Source organism: Scyliorhinus torazame, chromosome X (genome assembly GCF_047496885.1).
Source record: "Scyliorhinus torazame isolate Kashiwa2021f chromosome X, sScyTor2.1, whole genome shotgun sequence".
Taxonomy (NCBI): Eukaryota; Metazoa; Chordata; class Chondrichthyes; order Carcharhiniformes; family Scyliorhinidae; genus Scyliorhinus; species Scyliorhinus torazame.
In genome coordinates this window covers 22,835,892-22,855,120 of record NC_092738.1, presented here as the reverse complement: position 1 = coordinate 22,855,120, position 19,229 = coordinate 22,835,892, and the positions used below count along the sequence as shown (strand labels likewise).

At 53.1% G+C, this 19,229-nt stretch overlaps 1 long non-coding RNA gene across 1 annotated transcript in view; it reads left to right on the top strand.

The window, feature by feature from the left end:
• LOC140405394 (uncharacterized) overlaps positions 1 to 19,229 on the top strand; it is a 149,874-nt gene that overhangs the window by 119,330 nt on the left and 11,315 nt on the right. Inside the window, exon 2 of the long non-coding RNA XR_011938606.1 lies at positions 13,600 to 13,699. This is a non-coding gene — a long non-coding RNA (uncharacterized lncRNA). The remainder of the gene's footprint in view (positions 1 to 13,599; positions 13,700 to 19,229) is intronic.

The window sequence follows — 19,229 nt, the reverse complement described above, 5'->3', positions numbered from 1 at the left end:
TCCATGGGTCCCACAGCACAGACCTGTCCAGATAGACACTGCTGTGTGGCAGCACGGGGAAGGTGTACTGAACTGAGATAGTGACACAGGAGGGTCCATGGGGCCCACAGCACAGTGCTGTCCAGATAGACACTGCTGTGTGGCAGCACGGGGAAGGTGATCCCCGCAGGCACAGTACTGAACTGAGATAGTGACACAGGAGGGTCCATGGGGCCCACAGCACAGTGCTGTCCAGATAGACACTGCTGTGTGGCAGCACGGGGAAGGTGATCCCTGACCAAAGGCACAGTACTGAACTGAGATAGTGACACAGGAGGGTCCATGGGGCCCACAGCACAGTGCTGTCCAGATAGACACTGCTGTGTGGCAGCACAGGGAAGGAGATCCCCGCAGGCACAGTACTGAACTGAGATAGTGACACAGGAGGGTCCATGGGTCCCACAGCACAGTGCTGTCCAGAAAGACACTGCTGTGTGACAGCACGGGGAAGGAGATCCCCGCCGGCACAGTACTGACCGAGATAGTGATACAGGAGGGTCCATGGGTCCCACAGCACAGACCTGTCCAGATATACACTGCTGTGTGGCAGCACGGGGAAGGTGTACTGAACTGAAATAGTGACACAGGAGGGTCCATGGGTCCCACAGCACAGTGCTGTCCAGATAAACACTGCTGTGTGGCAGCACGGGGAAGGAGATCTCCGCAGGCACAGGTCTGAACTGAGACACTGACACAGGAGGGTCCATGGGTCCCACAGCACAGTGCTGTCCAGATAGACACTGCTGTGTGGCAGCACGGGGAAGGAGATCCCCGCAGGCACAGTACTGAACTGAGATAGTGACACAGGAGGGTCCATGGGTCCTACAGCACAGTGCTGTCCAGGTAAACACTGCTGTGTGACAGCACGGGGAAGGAGATCTCCGCAGGCACAGGTCTGAACTGAGACACTGACACAGGAGGGTCCATGGGTCCCACAGCACAGTGCTGTCCAGATAGACACTGCTGTGTGGCTACACGGGGAAGGTGATCCCCGCAGGCACAGTACTGAACTGAGATAGTGACACAGGAGGGTCCATGGGTCCCACAGCACAGTGCTGCCCAGATAGACACTGCTGTGTGGCAGCACGGGGAAGGAGATCTCCGCAGGCACAGGTCTGAACTGAGACACTGACACAGGAGGGTCCATGGGTCCCACAGCACAGACCTGTCCAGATAGACACTGCTGTGTGACAGCACGGGGAAGGTGATCTCTGACCACAGGCACAGTACTGACCAAGATAGTGACACAGGAGGGTCCATGGGTCCCACAGCACAGTGCTGTCCAGATAGACACTGCTGTGTGGCAGCACGGGGAAGGTGATCCCTGACCACTGGCACAGTACTGAACTGAGATAGTGACACAGGAGGGTCCATGGGTCCCACAGCACAGTGCTGTCCAGATAGACACTGCTGTGTGACAGCACGGGGAAGGTGATCCCTGACCACTGGCACAGTACTGAACTGAGATCGTGACACAGGAGGGTCCATGGGTCCCACAGCACAGTGCTGTCCAGATAGACACTGCTGTGTGGCAGCACGGGGAAGGTGATCCCTGACCACAGGCACAGTACTGAACTGAGATAGTGACACAGGAGGGTCCATGGGGCCCACAGCACAGTGCTGTCCAGATAGACACTGCTGTGTGGCAGCACGGGGAAGGTGATCCCTGACCACAGGCACAGTACTGAACTGAGATAGTGACACAGGAGGGTCCATGGGTCCCACAGCACAGTGCTGTCCAGATAGACACTGCTGTGTGACAGCACGGGGAAGGTGTACTGAACTGAGATAGTGACACAGGAGTGTCCATAGGTCCCACAGCACAGTGCTGTCCAGATAGACACTGCTGTGTGGCAGCACGGGGAAGGAGATCCCCGCAGGCACAGTACTGAACTGAGATAGTGACACAGGAGGGTCCATGGGTCCCACAGCACAGTGCTGTCCAGAAAGACACTGCTGTGTGGCAGCACGGGGAAGGAGATCCCCGCAGGCACAGTACTGACCGAGATAGTGATACAGGAGTGTCCATGGGTCCCACAGCACAGTGCTGTCCAGATAGACACTGCTGTGTGACAGCACGGGGAAGGAGATCCCCGCCGGCACAGTACTGACCGAGATAGTGATACAGGAGGGTCCATGGGTCCCACAGCACAGACCTGTCCAGATATACACTGCTGTGTGGCAGCACGGGGAAGGTGTACTGAACTGAAATAGTGACACAGGAGGGTCCATGGGTCCCACAGCACAGTGCTGTCCAGATAAACACTGCTGTGTGGCAGCACGGGGAAGGAGATCCCCGCAGGCACAGTACTGAACTGAGATAGTGACACAGGAGGGTCCATGGGTCCCACAGCACAGTGCTGTCCAGATAGACACTGCTGTGTGGCAGCACGGGGAAGGAGATCTCCGCAGGCACAGGTCTGAACTGAGACACTGACACAGGAGGGTCCATGGGTCCCACAACACAGTGCTGTCCAGATAGACACTGCTGTGTGGCTACACGGGGAAGGTGATCCCCGCAGGCACAGTACTGAACTGAGATAGTGACACAGGAGGGTCCATGGGTCCCACAGCACAGTGCTACCCAGATAGACACTGCTGTGTGGCAGCACGGGGAAGGAGATCTCCGCAGGCACAGGTCTGAACTGAGACACTGACACAGGAGGGTCCATGGGTCCCACAGCACAGACCTGTCCAGATAGACACTGCTGTGTGGCAGCAGGGGGAAGGTGATCCCTGACCACAGGCACAGTACTGAACTGAGACACTGACACAGGAGGGTCCATGGGTCCCACAGCACAGTCCTGTCCAGATAAACACTGCTGTGTGACAGCACGGCGAAGGTGCTCCCCGCAGGCACAGTACTGACCGAGATAGTGACACAGGAGGGTCCATGGGGCCCACAGCACAGTGCTGTCCAGATAGACACTGCTGTGTGGCAGCACGGGGAAGGTGATCCCTGACCACAGGCACAGTACTGACCGAGATAGTGACACAGGAGGGTCCATGGGGCCCACAGCACAGTGCTGTCCAGATAGACACTGCTGTGTGGCAGCACGGGGAATTAGATCCCTGACCACAGGCACAGTACTGAACAGAGATAGTGACACAGGAGGGTCCATGGGTCCCACAGCGCAGTCCTGTCCAGATAGACACTGCTGTGTGACAGCACGGGGAAGGTGATCTCTGACCACAGGCACAGTACTGACCAAGATAGTGACACAGGAGGGTCCATGGGTCCCACAGCACAGTGCTGTCCAGATAGACACTGCTGTGTGGCAGCACGGGGAAGGTGATCCCTGACCACAGGCACAGTACTGAACTGAGATAGTGACACAGGAGGGTCCATGGGTCCCACAGCACAGTGCTGTCCAGATAGACACTGCTGTGTGGCAGCACGGGGAAGGTGATCCCCGCAGGCACAGTACTGAACTGAGATCGTGACACAGGAGGGTCCATGGGTCCCACAGCACAGTGCTGTCCAGATAGACACTGCTGTGTGGCAGCACGGGGAAGGTGTACTGAACTGAGATAGTGACACAGGAGGGTCCATGGGTCCCACAGCACAGTGCTGTCCAGATAGACACTGCTGTGTGGCAGCACGGGGAATGTGTACTGAACTGAGATAGTGACACAGGAGGGTCCATGGGTCCCACAGCACAGTGCTGTCCAGATAGACACTGCTGTGTGGCAGCACGGGGAAGGTGATCCCCGCAGGCACAGTACTGACCGAGATAGTGACACAGGATGGTCCATGGGTCCCACAGCACAGACCTGTCCAGATAGACACTGCTGTGTGGCAGCACGGGGAAGGTGATCCCTGACCACAGGCACAGTACTGAACTGAGATAGTGACACAGGAGGGTCCATGGGTCCCACAGCACAGTGCTGTCCAGATAGACACTGCTGTGTGACAGCACGGGGAAGGTGATCCCTGACCACAGGCACAGTACTGAACTGAGATCGTGACACAGGAGGGTCCATGGGTCCCACAGCACAGTGCTGTCCAGATAGACACTGCTGTGTGGCAGCACGGGGAAGGTGATCCCTGACGACTGGCACAGTACTGAACTGAGATAGTGACACAGGAGGCTCCATGGGTCCCACAGCACAGTGCTGTCCAGATAGACACTGCTGTGTGGCAGCACGGGGAAGGTGATCCCTGACCACAGGCTCAGTACTGAACTGAGATAGTGACACAGGAGGGTCCATCGGGCCCACAGCACAGTGCTGTCCAGATAGACACTGCTGTGTGGCAGCACGGGGAAGGTGATCCCCGCAGGCACAGTACTGAACTGAGATAGTGACACAGGAGGGTCCATCGGGCCCACAGCACAGTGCTGTCCAGATAGACACTGCTGTGTGACAGCACGGGGAAGGTGATCCCTGACCACAGGCACAGTACTGACCGAGATAGTGACACAGGAGGGTCCATGGGTCCCACAGCACAGTGCTGTCCAGATAGACACTGCTGTGTGGCAGCACGGGGAAGGTGATCCCTGACCACAGGCTCAGTACTGAACTGAGATAGTGACACAGGAGGGTCCATGGGTCCCACAGCACAGTGCTGTCCAGATAGACACTGCTGTGTGGCAGCACGGGGAAGGTGATCCCCGCAGGCACAGTACTGAACTGGGATACTGACACAGGAGGGTCCATGGGTCCCACAGCACAGTGCTGCCCAGATAGACACTGCTGTGTGACAGCACGGGGAAGGAGATCCCCGCAGGCACAGTACTGAATTGAGATAGTGGCACAGGACGGTCCATGGGTCCCACAGCACAGTGCTGTCCAGATAGACACTGCTGTGTGGCAGCACGGGGAAGGAGATCCCCGCCGGCACAGTACTGACCGAGATAGTGATACAGGAGGGTCCATGGGTCCCACAGCACAGACCTGTCCAGATATACACTGCTGTCTGGCAGCACGGGGAAGGTGATCCCCGCAGGCACAGTACTGAACTGAGATAGTGACACAGGAGGGTCCATGGGTCCCACAGCACAGTGCTGTCCAGATAGACACTGCTGTCTGGCAGCACGGGGAAGGTGATCCCTGACCACAGGCACAGTACTGAACTGAGATAGTGACACAGGAGGGTCCATGGGTCCCACAGCACAGACCTGTCCAGATATACACTGCTGTGTGGCAGCACGGGGAAAGTGATCCCCGCAGGCACAGTACTGAACTGAGATAGTGACACAGGAGGGTCCATGGGTCCCACAGCACAGTGCTGTCCAGATAGACACTGCTGTGTGGCAGCACGGGGAAGGTGTACTGAACTGAGATAGTGACACAGGAGGGTCCATGGGGCCCACAGCACAGTGCTGTCCAGATAGACACTGCTGTGTGGCAGCACGGGGAAGGTGTACTGAACTGAGATAGTGACACAGGAGGGTCCATGGGTCCCACAGCACAGTGCTGTCCAGATAGACACTGCTGTGTGACAGCACGGGGAAGGTGATCCCTGACCACAGGCACAGTACTGAACTGAGACACTGACACAGGAGGGTCCATGGGTCCCACAGCACAGACCTGTCCAGATAGACACTGCTGTGTGGCAGCACGGGGAAGGTGATCCCTGACCACAGGCACAGTACTGAACTGAGACACTGACACAGGAGGGTCCATGGGTCCCACAGCACAGACCTGTCCAGATAGACACTGCTGTGTGGCAGCACGGGGAAAGTGATCCCCGCAGGCACAGTACTGAACTGAGATAGTGACACAGGAGGGTCCATGGGTCCCACAGCACAGACCTGTCCAGATATACACTGCTGTGTGACAGCACGGGGAAGGTGATCACCGCAGGCACAGTACTGACCGAGATAGTGACACAGGAGGGTCCATGGGTCCCACAGCACAGTGCTGTCCAGATAGACACTGCTGTGTGGCAGCACGGGGAAGGAGATCCCCGCAGGCACAGTACTGACCGAGATAGTGACACAGGAGGGTCCATGGGTCCCACAGCACAGTGCAGTCCAGATAGACACTGCTGTGTGGCAGCACGGGGAAGGTGATCCCTGACCACAGGCACAGTACTGAACTGAGATAGTGACACAGGAGGGTCCATGGGGCCCACAGCACAGTGCTGTCCAGATAGACACTGCTGTGTGGCAGCACGGGGAAGGTGATCCCCGCAGGCACAGTACTGACCGAGATAGTGACACAGGAGGGTCCATGGGGCCCACAGCACAGTGCTGTCCAGATAGACACTGCTGTGTGGCAGCACGGGGAAGGTGATCCCCGCAGGCACAGTACTGACCGAGATAGTGACACAGGATGGTCCATGGGTCCCACAGCACAGTGCTGTCCAGATAAACACTGCTGTGTGGCAGCACGGGGAAGGTGATCCCTGACCACAGGCACAGTACTGAACTGAGATAGTGACACAGGAGGATCCATGGGTCCCACAGCACAGTGCTGTCCAGATAAACACTGCTGTGTGGCAGCACGGGGAAGGTGATCCCTGACCACAGGCACAGTACTGACCGAGATAGTGACACAGGAGGGTCCATGGGTCCCACAGCACAGTGCTGTCCAGATAGACACTGCTGTGTGACAGCACGGGGAAGGTGATCCCCGCAGGCACAGTACTGAACTGAGATAGTGGCACAGGAGGGTCCATGGGTCCCACAGCACAGTGCTGTCCAGATAGACACTGCTGTGTGACAGCACGGGGAAGGTGATCCCTGACCACAGGCACAGTACTGAACTGAGATAGTGACACAGGAGGGTCCATGGGGCCCACAGCACAGTGCTGTCCAGATAGACACTGCTGTGTGGCAGCACGGGGAAGGTGTACTGAACTGAGATAGTGACACAGGAGGGTCCATGGGTCCCACAGCACAGTGCTGTCCAGATAGACACTGCTGTGTGGCAGCACGGGGAAGGTGATCCCCGCAGGCGCAGTCCTGAACTGAGAGAGTGACACAGGAGAGTCCATGGGTCCCACAGCACAGACCTGTCCAGATAGACACTGCTGTGTGGCAGCACGGGGAAGGTGTACTGAACTGAGATAGTGACACAGGAGGGTCCATGGGTCCCACAGCACAGTGCTGTCCAGATAGACACTGCTGTGTGGCAGCACGGGGAAGGTGATCCCTGACCACAGGCACAGTACTGAACTGAGATAGTGACACAGGAGGGTCCATGGGTCCCACAGCACAGTGCTGTCCAGATAGACACTGCTGTGTGACAGCACGGGGAATTAGATCCCTGACCACAGGCACAGTACTGAACTGAGATAGTGACACAAGAGTGTCCATGGGTCCCACAGCACAGTGCAGTCCAGATAGACACTGCTGTCTGGCAGCACGGGGAAGGTGATCCCTGACCACAGGCACAGTACTGAACTGAGATAGTGACACAGGAGGGTCCATGGGTCCCACAGCACAGTGCTGTCCAGATAGACACTGCTGTGTGGCAGCACGGGGAAGGTGATCCCCGCAGGCACAGTACTGAACTGAGATAGTGACACAGGAGAGTCCATGGGTCCCACAGCACAGACCTGTCCAGATGGACACTGCTGTGTGGCAGCACGGGGAATGTGTACTGAACTGAGATAGTGACACAGGAGGGTCCATTGGGCCCACAGCACAGTGCTGTCCAGATAGACACTGCTGTGTGGCAGCACGGGGAAGGTGATCCCTGACCACAGGCACAGTACTGACCGAGATAGTGACACAGGAGGGTCCATGGGTCCCACAGCACAGTGCTTTCCAGATAGACACTGCTGTGTGGCAGCACGGGGAAGGTGATCCCTGACCACAGGCACAGTACTGACCGAGATAGTGACACAGGAGGGTCCATGGGTCCCACAGCACAGTGCTGTCCAGATAGACACTGCTGTGTGGCAGCACGGGGAAGGTGATCCCTGACCACAGGCACAGTACTGACCGAGATAGTGACACAGGAGGGTCCATGGGTCCCACAGCACAGTGCTGTCCAGATAGACACTGCTGTGTGGCAGCACGGGGAAGGTGTACTGTACTGAGATAGTGACACAGGAGGGTCCATGGGTCCCACAGCACAGTGCTGTCCAGATAGACACTGCTGTGTGGCAGCACGGGGAAGGTGATCCCTCACCACAGGCACAGTACTGAACTGAGACAGTGACACAGGAGGGTCCATGGGTCCCACAGCACAGTGCTGTCCAGATAGACACTGCTGTGTGGCAGCACGGGGAAGGAGATCCCAGACCACAGGCACAGTACTGAACTGATATAGTGACATAGGTGGGTCCATGGGTCCCACAGCACAGTGCTGTCCAGATAGACACTGCTGTGTGACAGCACGGGGAAGGTGATCCCTGACCACAGGCACAGTACTGAACTGAGATAGTGACACAGGAGGGTCCATGGGTCCCACAACACAGTGCTGTCCAGACAGACACTGCTGTGTGGCAGCACGGGGAAGGTGATCCCCGTAGGCACAGTACTGAACTGAGATAGGGACACAGGCGGGTCCATGGGGCCCACAGCACAGTGCTGCCAATGAAGACCAGCTGGGCAAGGAGACGGAGGGCAGGAACCAGTCTGCCCCGGCAGAGTGCTGAACAGCACATCAGGAGCAGGGCAGCACAATGACAGGAAGGCCAAAACCCTACGTCTGGGTCATGTTTCCACATTATCCCTGCAGTGCCGAAGGAGGCCATTCGGCCCATCGAGTCTGCACCGGTCATCTGAATAAGCACTCCAGGCCCACTCCCCCGCCCGATCCCTGTCACACTATAACCCCACCTAACCTGCACATCTTTGGACATTAAGGGACAATTTAGCGCGGCCAATCCACCTTGGACTGTGGGAGGAAACCGGAGCACCCGGAGGAAACCCACGTAGACACGGGGAGAAAGTGCAAACTCCACACAGTCACCCATGGTCGGAATTGAACTCGGGACCCTGGCGCTGTGAGGCAGCAGTGCTAACCACTGTGCCGCCCCATAAAATGAATGAGAAACAAACACGATATACATTAAGTTATGGCTCTATCACAGAAATTTAGTGGAACATTTATTGGTATATTGATTACGGGCAGCACGCTGGGTCAGTGGTTTGCACTGCTGCCTCACGGCGCCGAGGAATCGGGTTCAATCCCGGTCCCAGTTCCCTATCCTTGTGGAGTTTGCACAGTCTCCCCGTGTCTGCGTGGATCTCACCCCCACAACCCAAAGATGCGCAGGGTAGGTGGATTGACCACGCTAAATTGCCCCTTAATTGGAAAAAAAAAGAATTGGGCACTCTAAATTTATTTTAAATTATCTATTGGTTACACCCGTTCCCATTGTTCCTTTTTCAGAATCCTCCTTCTGACCTCCCACAAGTCCCATGGTCTTTCCTTGCAACTTCCGACAGGCTGAATGAACATGTCCCACCTTGTTACAATGTTAACTTGTTGGCTTCCGAGTCTCACCTCCACCCTCAGTACCTTCCTCCCTGGTCGGAGGAGGAGATCTCGGAGCATTCCCAGCTATCCATTCTCTACCTTGGCTACCTGCCTTCCTTTCACTCTCCCACTTCCTGGCCTTTTCAGAATTACGGTGGATGATGGAGCAACAGCTCCAAATCGTCAGCCATAACTCCTGCCTGCCTAGCAGTCTTCACACTCTGGTCTTAAACATGGGTTGTTGGTATAGGAGGTAGGGAATTCATAAATTCCTCGAAGAGAATGACCTTGCTTAGAGCATCATCGGCAGTTTCAACTCCCAATGCTCATACCCACCTATCAAAATTATTCTGCTTAACCCTTTCAAATTTTGCATAAGTCTGTCCTGGCCGTCTCCTTAAATTCCAAAGCCTTTGCCGAGATGCTCCGGGAACCAATTCATATGCACCCAGAATAGTCCTTCTTGCTGTGTCATAATAACGGGGAAGTATAAACTTCCTGTGCCCGTCCCATTAATTTACTCTGCATGGGTATTGCCCACTTTTCTCTTGGCCACTCATTTGGGTTGTTATTTTCTCAAAAGTCCTAAAAAAATGTTTCTACCTCCCTTTCATCGAATAATGGGAGGGCCTGTATAAATTTATACATATCGCCACTGGATTCCACTCTAGGATTAAGCACTCCTCTACTTTCTGACACCTTCCCATTCATTTCTAGTGCCTTAAGCTGGAAGTCTTTCTCTAATTTCAACTTCCTCATTTCCATCTCCGTTTCTTTATCCTTACGCTTCCTGTCCATTTCTCTTTGTCTCAGCTCCATTTCCTTCTGCTGCATCTCCATTAGTTTCATTTGCAGCTGGACTTCAGCTAATTTTACCATGACCCAGGCCGTGTTTCTGACATTTCTTTCAAATTTAAATGCTATCAATTATCTCCACCTTCCTAGCTCTAGGTGGTCCTTCTATTTATAACTAACATACCAATTCAACTAACTTGTCTTTGCGAAGCTCTTTTAAATAAACCAGAGATAGGTCTTCCACCTGAAGAAAACTCTTTGCAACTTCCAGCGCCATACTGTTTTATCACTACAAACCTGGGGCTGGTTCTCCGCAGCCCCGTGCCGAAATTGCGTTTGACGTGGGGGCGGAGAATCCACTTTCACGCCGAAATCGGGCCCGGCGATTCTCCGGGACCTGAGAATCGGCGCGATCGCGGAGTACGCCGCGCGGCTGGGGGCCCATTGACAGAGGCCCGCCCAACGGTCCTCCGCTCCCGACCGGCCGAGTTCCCGACGGCGTGGAACTAGCCTGGTATTGACGGCCGAGATGCTGGCGTAGCACTGTGCACTCAGTCCACGGCTGCCCTGGGGGGGGGGGGGGGGATCGGACGCCGTGGGGAGGGGGACTTTTTGGCAGCCGGGGGTTTGATCCACGCGGGCAGATTCTCGGGAGCGCGGCCGATCGGAGCGGTCTAATTTCTATGTCTGCCTCTGCGATCCGAGTCCGCCATGGACTCAAAACTGGAAGCTTGGGGGCCATTATCCGCAGCTAAAGCTGTGTGAATTACTCCGGGTCCCCTGCTAGCCATTGAATTAGCTGATCTTTTTTCCAGGAATCTCTAGAGTAAAACTCCAACGTTTTATCTTTAATAATCTTGATTGTCACAAGTGGGCTTGCATTAACACTGCAATGAAGTTACTGTGAGAATCCCCTCGTCGCCACATTCCGGCGCCTGTTCGGGTCACAGAGGGAGAATTCAGAAGATGGGAACGTAGAATTTGAAACACAAACATGTTTTATCACTACAAACCTGGGGCTGGATTCTCCGCAGCCCCGTGCTGAAATTGCGTTTGACGCGGGGGTGGAGAATCCATTTTCACGCCGATCTTATTGAATGGTGGAGTAGGCTCGAAGGGCTGAATGGCCTCCTACTGCCCTATTTCTTATGTTTGATGTGAAATCGGCAAAAATACTTTGCAACCCTGATTGCACCAGGACCACTGTGCAATGTGAATTTCAATTTAGTTACTGTTTAGAAATAAAAATGAGGCCAACATTTGCTACATTCATTTGAATGAATTGACATCGAGCATAATTGGAACAATTGAGATACGGAGTTGCAGGACACATTCTGTAACCCACAAGGAACTGATCTGATAACTCAGATGGTAGAAATCCTGAATCATCCCCAATTTCTCATTACATCTTAAAGTCTCTGGGTGGTGTGATGGGACAAACTGGAGGTTTTTTTTGTTTGCATGATGCATCAACTTCTCTCATCTGTACTCATCCTATGATCCTGTGAAACACTCAGCCATGATAGAATGGTGGAGCAGACTCGATGGGCTGAGTGGCCTAATTCTGCTCCTATATCTTATGTCTTATGGTCTTACTTCCATGTTTAACATTGCTCATTATAGGGCTGTTTTTTAAGAGAGCTTTATGGAGTTTTCAATGTTATCAGCAATCCCAATGATCAGAGTTACAACCACTGTGCCTGACTCAGTTATGGCTCGGTGAAATATCACTAACCCTGTTATTCATTTTTATTTCATTGTGCTGGGGATGGTTGGTAACGACAGACATGTCTGAGCTTTGCTGAATGATAACTTCCTCCCATTTCAGTCCAGCGGCAGTCTTCATTGTCCTCGGATAATCACAGACGTCACTGGAGTGTGTATTTTACACAGGATGCCATACACTGAAAAGGCTCGGCTGTACCCTTCAATTTGAAACAGTATTGTTTGACTGGAGTGCAGGGAAGCCAATAGAGACGATGGCAACAAGATAGGATTACGGTCGGAAAAGCCAGACAATATTAAATCATAGAATCATAGAACTTTACAGCACAGAAGGAGGCCATTCGGCCCATCGTGTCTGCACCAGCTCCCAAATGTTATATCTGGCATGCTGCAAACATTGACCCAACACTTCCTTCCGCCCTCTGTTACTCTCCTGCCAAATTCTCCATTGGAACAACTCTTGCCCTTTTGTGCATCTCCCTATTTGTGGTCATGCCTTAGCCGTCTGGACCCTATATTCTGCAATTCCCTCCCTAAATCTCTCTGCCTCTTCCTCTCCCTCTCCTCTTTGACCACATTTTGACAGCCACCCTTCTGTTTGGTGCTGCCTCTTGAGAAGCAGCTTGAGATGCTTTTCTACATTGAATGCACTACAAAAGCACATTACTGGTGTCGTCTCCCCATTCCGCATGCATTTTAATGGACTTGATTTCAAATATTTTCTGCCTCCCATTTGAAAAAATTTAGAGTACCCAATTTTCTTTCCAATTAAGGGGCAATTTAGCGTGGCCAATCCACCTACCCTGCACATCTTTGGGTTGTGGGGGTGAGACTCACGCAGACACGGGGAGAATGTGCAAACTCCACACGGACAATGACCCAGTGCCGGGATCGAATCTGGGTCCTCGGCGCCGTGAATCAGCAGTGCTAACCACTGCGCCACCGTGCCACCCTTTTCTGCCTCCATTTTAAGTAACTTCAGGTACTGACATCAAATGCCTCACTTCAGCTAAGCCATTTATGGTCATATGCTGTAATTTGATCTTCAAGTGAAAGCAGGTTACTCCATCACCATGCAACAGAACCCACTCATTCTCAGCAACGGGGTGGGGGGTCACTGGTTAGTGATACAACTGATTCAATCCTCGTTAAACCCTGACTCCAACTGTAGAGCTCCTCTTGTCAAAAAGCTAAGATCAGCAAAATATGGGGATAAAATCTGTGACCTCCTGGTCCACATAAAATCATAGAATTTACAGTGCAGAAGGAGGCCATTCAGCCCATCAAGTCTGCACCATCCCTGGAAAGAGCATCCTTCTTAAGCCCACGCCTCCACCCTATCCTCATAACCCAGTAACCCCACCTAACCGTTGGACACTAAGGGGCGATTTAGCATGGCCAACCCACCTAACTTGCACATCGTTGGACTGTGGGAGGAAACCGGAGCACCCGGAGGAAACCCGCGCAGACACGGGGAGATGACTTAGAACTACATCAGACTTAATGAAGCATTCAGAAGAACATATCTCAGAATATACTGCAGTGCAGCTTGCTCTATTTACCTTTTTACCTTTGTTGCTTCACTGGTTGCATGCCTCTAAGACACGAAAAGATCAAACTATGTGCATCAAACTTTTATTCTTTTTTGTTATTTTACAGTGCACTTTTGCTGAACCACTTTTGCTGAACCATGGAATGCACTGCCTGTGGAAGTAGTTGAGTCGGAAACATTAGGGACCTTCAAGCAGCTGTTGGATAGGTACATGGATTACGGTAAAATTATATAGTGTAGATTTATTTGTTCTTAAGGGCAGCACGGTAGCATTGTGGATAGCACAATTGCTTCACAGATCCATGGTCCCAGGTTCGATTCCGGCTTGGGTCACTGTCTGTGCGGAGTCTGCACGTCCTCCCCGTGTCTGCGTGGGTTTCCTCCGGGTGCTCCGGTTTCCTCCCACAGTCCAAAGATGTGCGGGTTAGGTGAATTGGCCAATGATAAATTGCCCTTAATGTCCAAATTGCCCTTGGTGTTGGGTGGAGGTGTTGAGTTTGGGTAGGGTGCTCTTTTCAAGAGCTGGTGCAGACTCAAAGGGCCGAATGGCCTCCTTCTGCACTGTAAATTCAATGATAATCTATGATTAATCTAGGACAAAGGTTCGGCACAACATTGTGGGCCGAAGGGCCTGTTCTGTGCTGTATTTTCTATGTTCAATTGATGGCTGCTACAGGTCACATGACTCACGAGGTTAGCAATCTAGCCTGGAAGCTTCCAACAAGAGTTACAAGAAGAAAGAAGTTCCCCTCTCATCGTTGTGGCATTGTAAGGATATTACAATCACAAAACCAGGAGTCTCCCAGAATTGTTAACAGAACCATCTCACATCTGGGACAGTCCAATCCATTTTAAAAGGGGACCATTGAGGGGAAAATGGACGTCATTTGCATCTTGATATGCTTACCCCTCTAGCGGAGTCACAGGGTCAGCCCAGATAATGACTCCCCAAAATAAAATCCTCAACGTAGATGGTGAAGCTTTCAGGGGCCGTAAAACAAAAGCCAGACACCAGATAAACACCTATTTTGAAATCATTGTAAGGAAAGAGGCCACATATTTTGAGTCACCGTTTTGAAATCTCTATATTCAATTGAGATCTGACAAATAAGCAGTCTGCTGATTACCTCCAACCTGAAAAGAGCAACAGCAGGACTCCCGGCTGACCAAACAGCTGGCAACACATCTCAACTCCACAAGGTCTGTTTTATTGTAAAGGCATCAAACCAGTCTGTATACAGAAACGTACACCCTCCCCCCCACACAGAAACGTACACCCCGCCCCCCCCCCCCCACACTCTCCCAGCAAGTGGCTGAGGTTGAATGTGGAATAAACTAACCCTCTGAGTTAATTGTAAATAGAGTTTGCTGTGAGTTATTTATAAAATTGGACCATACAAACTGAGGACTTTGGAAACCCATCATAGCCTAATTTTAAAACAATTAAAAACACATCTGCTTACGGACAGATGGTGAGAAGTTCAGTTTGCCTCTCTCTCCGGTCTGTTAAACCGGTTACGAGAACAGTTCGGACTAAAGCAAAGCAATTATGTATTCCTTTCAGCTATATGGAGAACCTTTTTCTGTTAAGCGTGCTTTCAAACAATAACTGTCTGTTGGTGTGGTGCAGTCATTAAAACTTGGTGAACAGAAAGGACTTGCATTTCTATAGTGACTTTAAAGATCAGGGGCGGGATTCTCCAATAATGGGGCTATGCCTCCACGCCAGCGTCAAAACGCGGGCGTTTCACTCTGGACTTTCTGAGCGATTCTCCTACCTGCAGGGGGCTGGCAGGGCCCCATAGTGCTTCCCGCAGCTCTGGTTGTGGATATGGGGCCCTGCACGTCCGGTCGGAAGTTCGCGCATGCGCAGGGCGGCAGCCATCGGCGGCCATCGGCGGCCGCCCCGTGTACGATGGCGGACTCGCACCGCGGACCACGATGAATGAAGTAGGTCCCCCTGAGATTGCGCGTGCCCACGGATTGGTGCCGCCCGATCGCTTGCCTGGCCGTCTGTGAGACCACCCCCCAGTGAAGGATCCCCCGCCCCCCAGGGCGGCCGCGGAATGAGTCCGCAGCCACCACCAGCCGTTCCCGACAGGCAAAACGTGGTTCGAACCATGCTGTCAGGAACTCGGCCAGTTTTCCTGGGAGAATCGCCGCGGGGGCGTCTGTCAATAGCCCCCTACCCACGCCGCGTAGACCACGTGCGCATGAATTGCGGTTGCAGCATTGGACCGGATTTCGGCGTAAACGTCCATTGCGCCGATCGTAATTTCACCGCCGAGGTTCGGAGAATCCAGCCCCAGGACTACCAAGCGCACTTCACAGTGACCGCTAATGAAGTACATTTGGGGACTTCCGGTGGTGGCTTGTGAGGGAGAGGTCTCTACTTAGGTAGCTCCGACCAGGATCTGGGATTTTTAGGCCTTTCTGCCTGCTTTTGCAGGAGAGATTTTTGCAGGAAAGCACTCTGGATCAGTACTATAGGGTTCCTGCACTGAACGCATGTCAAAAAGGCAAGGAAAGGAAGTAAGAAACCGACAGTAGACAATTCCTCAGCAGACTCGGAGGCTTTGCGCTGTTCCTCAGCAGAGAAAATGGTGCCGGTAGGATTGCCGATGACGACCACCCTGATAACAGCAGAATGCTCTTGGGCGTGCTTGCAAAGGAGTTTGAAAAACATTTCGACAACAGTGGAAGTTGGTGTCGGAGAGTCTGCATAAATCGATCGAGGAAGCACTGGGCCCGGTCCGGGTGAAACCTGGTGAGACCGCCGAGGCAGTAAAGAAGCATGGCGAGGTGTTAGAGGGTGTGGAGAAGGCACTGACGAGGCAAGGTGAGCCGCTTGCTACATTGGAGGCCGAGATGGTGCTGGTGGCAAAGCGATTGAAGGCAAAGGTCGATGATCTTGAAAATCGGTCGAGAAAGCAGAACCTCAGAGTCGTGGGGTTGCCGCAGGGGGTGGAGGGCCCAAATCCCACTGTATATCTGTTACAGATGTTCGGGAAGATGCTGGGCTGCGGTGGTAACCAGCCCCCCCCCCCTTCTCCAGAGCAGAAACCTCAGCCGAATGAGCCACCTCGAGCGATCATCGTTCGGTTCCATAACTTTTGGGAGAAGAGAGGGCCCTAAAGTGGGCCAAAGATCACAGTGACTCGAAGTGGGAAGGAAACCTCCTGAGGATTTACCAGGACTTGGGGGCTGAGATGGCGAGGAAGCGGGCAGCCTTTAATAAGGTTAAGGCCGTTCTGAACAAGAAGGGAGTTTGGTTCGGGGCGGTGTACCTGGCAAGGTTATGGGTCACGGATGAGTCCAAGGATGATTACTTTGAGGCATCGGAGGAAGCAAACACCTTTGTTAATAAGCATGACCAGTTTGGTCAGGTTTGGCGAGCTTAGGGTTGGAGTGTGGGGGTAGGGGATTTGGACCTTGGGTTTGGTTTCAGTTTGTGTATTTGGGAGGAGTAGTGGGTGGGAGCATGGGGTGGGGGGGAGGGGTTAGTTTGCTGATGGTGGCAATAGGAGTGCCTTTGTTTTGCTCAGAGGATGGGGTTGGTGGCCATCATGGGAGGGCCTGTTCCCTTTGAATATTTATTTGGTCGTCCCTGATGGTGGAAATGGCTGACTCTGGGAAGGGGGGGGGGGGGGGGGGCGGCGGGGGGGGTGGGGGCTGGGAGAGACCCACAATTCGGTTGTTCACCTGGAATGTAAGAGGGTTGGGTGGCCCAGTGAAGAGGTCGAGAGCAATGGAGCAGTCTAGGCCTAAGTCTCTGGCTGTCTCTCGGGTGGCGAAGGTGCTTCAGGCCTTTATGGTGGGGGGGGAATATATTAGGTTTACCAGGAACAACTCAATCTCTCCCTCCACACTATGGGAGGCCCTTAAGCCGGTGGTGATAGGGGAGATAATCTCTTACAGAGCGCACCTAGACAGGACTGTGAGAGCGGAACGGCAGCGACTGGTGGGGGCGATATTGGAAACGGATCGCCGTTATTCGGAGGACCCTACTCCGGAGTTACTGGCAACTAGGAAGCAGCTGCAAATGCAGTTTGACCTGATGTCCATGGGGAAGGTTGTGGGCCAGCTGCGGCGTTCGAGGGGGGTGGGTTATGAGCACGGGAAGAAAACAGGCCGCCCCTTGGCTCACCAGTTGAGGCGACTTCCCGGGAGATCGTACAGATCGAGGACTGGGGCGGCAGCTTGGTTTTCGCTCCGAGGGAGATTAATGCGGTGTTTGAAGCTTTGAAGCTTTCTATTGGGATCTTTATAGGTCAGAGCCCACGGGAGTGGGTCGGACATGGCGGAAGGTTTTAGACGGGTTGTCCTTCCTGGTGGTGGAGAGAGAGAGTAGGGAGGAGTTGGTGCCATTGTGTTCTGAGGTACTGAGGGGGATTGGGCTGATGCAAAGACGTCGCTGGCCCCTGATGGGTTTCCCATTGAGTTTGATTAGACATTTGCGGACCAGTTGGTGCCATTGATAGTAGATATATTCAATGATTCTCTAACGCAGGGATCGTTGCCCGATATACTCTCGCAGGCCTCCATCGCCCTCATTTTGAAAACGGATAAGGATCCTTTGTTGGGGGGAGTGGAGCGGTTGGGCTGGACCTATCGCTGGCCCCTTATCCAGCCCCATGCCCCCCCACTACAGTGTAAATCTGACAGCATTTCCAGTTCTCTCTAGCTTTGACAAAAGTCACCCAGATTCGAAACGTTTGCTCCCTTCTCTCTCCACAGATGCTATCAGACCTGTGTGATTGTCCAGTATTTTCCGTTTTTGTTTTTTGTCAATGGAAGTTGCTTCGCTGCGGCAGGTGAAGTGGGAGGAGGAGCTGGGACCCATTCTGGTTGAGGTTGTGTGGATTGAGGCCCTTTGTAGGGTGAATTCCACCTACTCCTGTGCACGGCTCAGCCTGATTCAGCTTAGGCGGGATAGAGGGGGATGTAAAAGGGGAGGCGGAGTTGCGCTACTGGTTAGGGAGAATATCACAGCTGTACTGCGGAAGGACACCTCAGAGGGCAGTGAGGCTATATGGGTAGAGATCAGGAACAAGAAGGGTGCAGTCACAATGTTGGGGGTTTACTACAGGCCTCCCAACAGCCAGCGGGAGATAGAGGAGCAGATAGGTAGACAGATTTTGGAAAAGAGTAAAAACAACAGGGTTGTGGTGATGGGAGACTTCAACTTCCCCAATATTGACTGGGACTCACTTAGTGCCAGGGGCTTAGATGGGGCAGAGTTTGTAAGGAACATCCAGGAGGGCTTCTTAAAACAATATGTAGACAGTCCAACTAGGGAAGGGGCGGTACTGGACCTGGTATTGGGGAATGAGCCCGGCCAGGTGGTAGAAGTTTCAGTAGGGGAGCATTTCGGGAACAATGACCACAATTCAGTAAGTTTCAAAGTGCTGGTGGACAAGGATAAGAGTGGTCCTCGGGTGAATGTGCTAAATTGGGGGAAGGCTAATTATAACAATATTAGGCGGGAACTGAAGAACATAGATTGGGGGCGGATGTTTGAGGGCAAATCAACATCTGACATGTGGGAGGCTTTCAAATGTCAGTTGAAAGGAATTCAGGACCGGCATGTTCCTGTGCGGAAGAAGGATAAATACGGCAAATTTAGGGAACCTTGGATAACGAAAGATATTGTAGGCCTCGTCAAAAAGAAAAAGGAGGCATTTGTCATGGCTAGAAGGCTGGGAACAGCCGAAGCCTGTGTGGAATATAAGAAAAG